A 6895-nucleotide genomic window follows, 5' to 3' on the forward strand; every position below is an offset into this window, starting at 1 on the left:
CACTGTGGAACTTGAACTTTCTGGTCCAAAGGTCAGGATCACGAGAGGTCCCTGGCTGCAGCTGTACAATGCGTTTATATTTGCAATCTTCTCACATGCCACTGGTTTGTTGATTTAACTTCGAACACTGGGGTAAGTTTAAGAAACCATGATATAAGTTTAATTGAGTTTTGTTGAGTTTCTCATAAGAGCATTGTGGTTGATGATGGTGTAAATGAACTTCCAAAAAGCATTTGATCAAGTATCACAGAATAGAATTATCTGCAATGTGTTAAAGCCAATGGAAGAGAAAGAGTAGTAAGGGAAATAAAGCTGTCATAGTCCCCTAGAGAGAGGACTGGTGGTTTAACCTGACGATCACCAGGTGTCAGGCAAGGGAAGAGGTTGAGAAGGAAGGACCTGATAAATAAAGCCGCTATAGTCCCCTAGAGAGACAAATGCCGGGTAGCCTGAAGGTAACCACGCAAAGGTTGAGGTTGAGAAGGAAGGACGTTCACGGTAACCTCAGTTGATGAGGGAATGGAACTCGCACAGTAGCTGCATATGAATTTGGTTGAGTGACAGGAGCAACCTAGTAATCAATGGTGGCTTTTCAGACTGGTAAAAGGTCATCTAATGAGGTGATGCACTTGGAAAAATTAACGAGGCAAGAGAATGCACAAAAATGGTAGAACCCTAGGAAGTACAGAGGATCAGAGGAAACCCTGTCTGCACGTTCCTGAAGGCAAGAGAGCAGGTGGGTGAGCTAGTTAAGGAGGCATATAGGAAATTTGCCTATATTAGTTGAGGCATAGAATACACTGGAGTATATGTTGGAGCTATATAAGGCTCTAGTTAGGCCATCGCTGGAGTACCTTTGCAATTCCAGTCACAATGCCATAGGAAGCATGTGCTTGTACTTGAGAGGAGGTAGAGGGGATTCACCAGGGTGTTGCCAGGGCTGGAACGTTTCAGTTGTGAACTGAGATTAGATAGGCTGCAGTTGTTTTCCTGAGAGCAGAGAAGGTTGAAGGGGACCTTGATTGAGAACTACGACATTTTGAGGTATATTGATGAGTAGATAAAAAAATATACCATTGAATTTCATCTTGCTAACTTTTAGATTAGATTACTTACTTACAGTGTGGAAACAGGCCCTTCAGCCCAACAAGTCCACACCGACCCGCCGAAGCGCAACCCACCCATACCCCTACATTTACCCCTTTAACCTAACACTACGGGCAATTTAGCATGGCCAATTCACCTGACCCACACATCTTTGGACTGTGGGAGGAAACCGGAGCACCTGGAGGAAACCCTCGCAGACACGGGGAGAATGTGCAAACTCCACACAGTCAGTCGCCTGAGTCGGGAACTGATCCCAGGTCTCTGGCGCTGTGAGGCAGCAGTGCTAACCACTGTGCCACCGTGCCGCTCACAGATTCTAAAATGACATTGAAGAAGCTGTTGCTTTTAGATGTTGATTGTGGGTTGGATGATGCCCCAAGCAATACTGATGGCTCTTGCAGCTCCTAATGTGCACATCCTGGATATTACATGTACTCATGGAAATACAACCCTTGACAATGTATGCAGAAATGTGCTTCAAGTGCTCAGTGTGTGCCAGAGGCCTGAGGTGGGTGATGAAAGTTTATGAATAAAAGAGCAGCATTCCTAAAAAAAAATCCCTTTTAGTTAAATTGATCTTCTTCTTCAGATGGTAAACTTTGTTAAATAAATTTAGCAATTGTTGACAAGACCACATTTATTGCCCATCTCTAAATGCGATTAAAAGATAATTGTGAGCTTTATATCTCTCCCTACGCCTTTCCAACAACTTGGACTCTGCCAATTAATCAGAGACCACTTCTCTCTCCACTTCTATCCTCCCAAATTGTCTGGTCACGCAGAGACCTAGCCATCCTTAGTGATTGAACTGACAACTTGGCTTTCATTAAAAACTGGCACTTCGGTGGTTTCATGTTTCCTCCAAGTGAAGCTTTACCTCTGATTTCCCCGATCAAGCCACTGATTTGACAATCCACTCTTTATAAAAAAAAGCCATGCCATGAACTCTTCTGAAACATTATACTCCTTAGCTCACTAACCTTCATTACATTCCTGTCACATTTCCTTTAGAATTCCTATTGTGTCATTCCAGAAACCCTGCACAAAGCTCACCAAGATATCCTACATCTTCTTCCCATGCACTTCCCTTTTAACTCTGAATTCACCTGACTTCCTGTCTTCCTCAAGTCTCTCCCTTCATATTATCTCATGTCTGTTTGTGTGGCCATCCTTTTGCTATTTCCCAGACCGTCTGCTCTCAATCATTGACTTTTAATTTTATTCCTTTATTTCGCAAGTTAATATCAAGAAGGATTTTACTGTTAACCAGTACCTTATTTTACTTTTCTATTTATTCTAAGAAGATCTGCAATGCTTAATTTTTTAGCTTAATTTTTTAATTTAGTTTCTCTTACTCTGTTGTATCGGAGTCTTTTGTACCTAGGTACCTTTGTACCTAAAATGGCATTGAGTGTGGCGACATTTGACACTTTTTCATTTTTCCTGCATTTCTGCACTTGTCACATGGCAATAACATCTCAATCTAAATCTGGCAAGGCCATGCTGACCATTTCCTGGTAAGCAATATTATACAGATGCCCACCCCAACCACTCATGAGACTTTGATTTGGAGCTTTTCACTGCTGGTTAGCGGGGGTGAAGTCTGAGAGAAAAACTGTAACACAGAGTTTTGGTAAATAGTTGGGACAGATTTGGGAGGCAACAAATATGTTAATAAACTTCAATGATAAAGGAGGTTTGCATGGACTGAGAACCCTTTGAGAAGGGAGCGATGATGACCGACTTGAAATGAGAGGTGGCTGATGGTTAGGAGCTTACAAAGCTATATCCCAAGACTGAACTAAACTTCAATTGCTGTTCAAATTGTTTTATTTTAATTAACTTTTTCTGTTGAAAATACTACTAGAATCAAAACATTTCAAGCTTAATTGGGGCTTTAATTCTCAAATTCATAAGTATTTCAGAAAATGAAATGCTTTACGGAATGCCAGGACATTGTATTGTCAACAATTGCAGCCACCATTTGCACACAGAAATATCCCACCTTGAACAATAATCAGTTCTTGTATTTTTCGATTATGTTAGTTAAAAGAAGGTTGATAAGCAGAGTGCTTTCTCAGCTCACGACTCTTCTATGGTATCCTTGAGGGTCACCTGAAAAAAATAGTTCAAACCTTTAATGCACAGTCAGATCAAAATGGAATTATTTATTGATGTTCCCTGTCACAGATCCCTGTATTCCGGGGAGCCTGCTGTTCCCTCCTTGGGGAGAGGTTAAATGCTTCAACGTACCATGGAAAGGATGGCCTGGGGGATGTTCCAGACTCAAACACTCCAGGTTTGGATCAGCTGCAAACAGAACATGCAGTGAATGCCATGATATGGATAGTCACTGAACATACCGGTCAGATGAGGAATTCAGGCTTTTGGGAAACATGATCCTAGTGCCGTGGAGGGAAACTTCAGATGAAATCTGATCTCCAAACAAATTCAATCGAAACAAGGTTAGGGTGAACTCTTCGAGGAGAAAGTGAGGGCTGCAGATGCTGGAGATCAGAGCTGAAAATGTGTTGCTGGAAAAGCGCAGCAGGTCAGGCAGCATCCAGGGAACAGGAGAATCGACGTTTCGGGCATAAGCCTGAAGAAGGGCTTATGCCCGTAACGTCGATTCTCCTGTTCCTTGGATGCTGCCTGACCTGCTGTGCTTTTCCAGCAACACATTTTCAGCTAGGGTGAACTCTTGCCATTATTTTGAAATGCTGGCCATTTAGCTGTAGACGATTAGGATGACTACTGCTTCCTTGGGAAGTTTGCTGAATAAAGGACACTTTGCATTCTATATTTTAGTTAGTTTTATTTTAGTTGTCAACCAAATGCAAGCCTTTGAATGCTGTTAGTTTTTAATCAGACTGTGATGTTAGGCTAGTAACCAGCAGTATTGAGGGCCAGTTTGTGTAGGTTGGAGAAAGTGAGGACTGCAGATGCTGGAGGTCAGAGACGAGAGTGTGGTGCTGGAAAAGCACAGCCGGTCAGGCAGCATTCAAGGAGCAAGGGAATCGACGTTTCAGCGTAAGTCCTTCATCGGGAATCTCCTGCTCCTCAAATGCTGCCTGACCTGCTGTGCTTGGGCAACATACTCTCGAGTTTGTGTAGGTTCTAAATCTAAAGACACTTCTATCAATTATGTATTTTGCAGGCCCACTTTAACATTTCATTCCTCACTTACAGAGGATGTGTGTATGGATAACAATGTGTGCTCACAACAGGAAAACTTTGACATTTATCCAATTTACGTTTCATTGCATGTTTCAGTGTTACAGTTTGAAACATTAATCTGAACAGAACATGAAACAAAATCTTAGTCCCTCTGTTGATATCAAATTTATATTTATATGACACCCTTTTAAAGTTGTACTAGCATCCCAAAGTGCTTCACATGGGTATTATATGACGTAGGTGGTAGGCAGGTTGTTGGAGGGAATCCTGAGTGACAGGATGTATATGTATTTGGAAAGGCAAGAACTGATTAGGGATAGTCAACATGGCTTTGTGCATGGGAAATGATGTCTCACAAACTTGATTGAGTTTTTTGAAGAAGTAACAAAGAGGATTGATGAGGGCAGAGTGGTAGACGTGATCTACATAGACTTTAGTAAGATGTTCAACAAGTTTCTCCACAGGAGACTGGTTACTAAGGTTAGATCTCATGGAATACAGGGAGAACTAGCCATTTGGATACAGAACTGGCTTGAAGATACAAGACAGAGGGAGGTGGTGGAGGGTTATTTTTCAGACTGGAGGCCTGTGACCAGTGGAGTGCCACAAGGATCGGTGCTGGGTCTACTACTTTTCGTCATTTATATAATTGGTTTGAATGTGAGCATAAGTTTTATAATTAGTAAGTTTGCAGATGACACCAAAATTGGAGGTGTAGTGGACAGCAAAGAAGGTTACCTCAGATTACAATGGGACCTTGATCAGATGGGCCAATGGACTGAGGAGTGGCAGGTGGAGTTTAATTTTGATAAATGCGAGGTGCTGCATTTTGGGAAAGCAAATCTTAGCAGGACTTATACACTTAATGGTAAGGTCCTAGGGAGTGTTACTGAATAAAGAGACTTTGGAGTGCGGGTTCATAGCTCCTTGAAAGTAAAGTCGCAGTAGATAGGATAATGAAGAAGGCATTAGTGGCCAGAGTAATAAGTACAGGAGTTGGGAGGTCATGTTGCGGCTGTACAGGACATTGGTTAGGCCACTTTCAGATAAATGCGTGCAATTCTGATCTTCCTATCGGAAGGACATTGTGAAACTTGAAAGGGTTCAGAAAAGATTTACAAGAATGTTGCCAGGGTTGGAGGATTTGAGCTATAGGGAGAGTCTGAACAGGCTGGGGCTGTTTTCCCTGGAGTGTCGGACGCTGAGGGGTAACCTTATTGAAGTTTATAAAATCATGAGGGACATGGATAGCATAAATAGACAAAGTTTTTTCCCTTGGGTGGGAGAGTTCAGAACTAGAGGGCATTGGTTTAGGGTGAGAGGAGAAAGATATAAAAGAGACCTTAGGGGCAACCATTTCACGAAGAGGGTGGTATGTGTATGGAATGAGCTGGATGGCATCTGGATGGGTGTATGAATCAGAAGGGTATAGACGGATATGGGCCAGGTGCTGGCAAGTGGGACTAGATTAGATTGGGATATCTGGCCAGCACAGATGAGTTGGACTGAAGGGTCTGTTTCCGTGTTGTACATCTCTATTTCTCTGTAATCTATATAGACCCATTTTAACCAGGCCCCACAGCCATACGTCTCCCTGTTTGGATGTACAATTGGTCCAAGCCGTGGTTTTCACATTTAATAGAAGTATCGTTGGCAGCAAATTTTATGTGGGTCATATGATATCAGGTTCCATCTAGGAAAGTTAAGTTTCCTGGATAGTTGAGGAAGAATGACCTCTACATTATCTCGGAAGTTAATGGAGAAGAGCTGGTTGAGCTCTTTCAATGAAAGTGAACAATTTAGATTTCAGGACCAATTCTAAGCTTGTGACAATATTGTGATTGAAAACAAAATTGAATATTTGCAAATTGACTGCATGATTATAAACTGCATATTTACTTTTCGCATGAATACATATCATTATTACTACATAAAATGATTTTGCTGTTTTGCAGGTTTCTCTTATCGCAGTTGGTCCCCTAACTAATGTAGCCTTAGCAATTAAAATGGATCCTACATTCTCTACAAAGCAGAAGCATTTGTATATCCTGGGAGGAAACATGGAAGGTACAAGAGAAAGTCTAGTTCTTTATTCAGCATGCCATTTAATTCAGCAATACATATTACAAAGGCTTGTTATTATATTGAATACATTATCATGAATCTTAATATGATTTAGTAGATCAGAAATGCTGCTATGCATTAACAAGTTGCAGTTTTGGAAGATTTACTGTAAAACTGATCTTTTAATTGTGGCCTGCACATATGAAAGAAATATAAATATTTTCCCTGATATGACATTTATTGCTCATCACTGTTTTGATTCAACATCTTTCTAAAAGTTTTTTATAATATATATATTATAACCACAATCCAATGTCAAGTGGGGGGTGGGGCCAGTGTAGTTGCAGAAGATGGACTGTTCCACATATCCTACGAAGAGGCAGGCATAGCTGGGGCCCATGCGGGTGCCCATGGCTACTCCTTTGGACTGCAATTTCCCCCCCAACGTGGTCGACGATGCCCTCCACCGCATCTCTTCCACTTCCCGCTCCTCCACCCTTGAGCCCCGCCCCCCACCAGGACAGAACCCCACTGGTCCTCACCTACC

At 41.9% G+C, this 6895-nt stretch overlaps 1 pseudogene; it reads left to right on the forward strand.

Moving 5' to 3' along the window:
- The first annotated feature begins 1428 nt into the window (after positions 1–1428).
- Positions 1429–6895, forward strand: part of LOC122551077 — an 8929-nt pseudogene continuing 3462 nt past the window's right edge.

This window comes from Chiloscyllium plagiosum, chromosome 6, assembly GCF_004010195.1.
Source record: "Chiloscyllium plagiosum isolate BGI_BamShark_2017 chromosome 6, ASM401019v2, whole genome shotgun sequence".
Lineage (NCBI taxonomy): Eukaryota > Metazoa > Chordata > Chondrichthyes > Orectolobiformes > Hemiscylliidae > Chiloscyllium > Chiloscyllium plagiosum.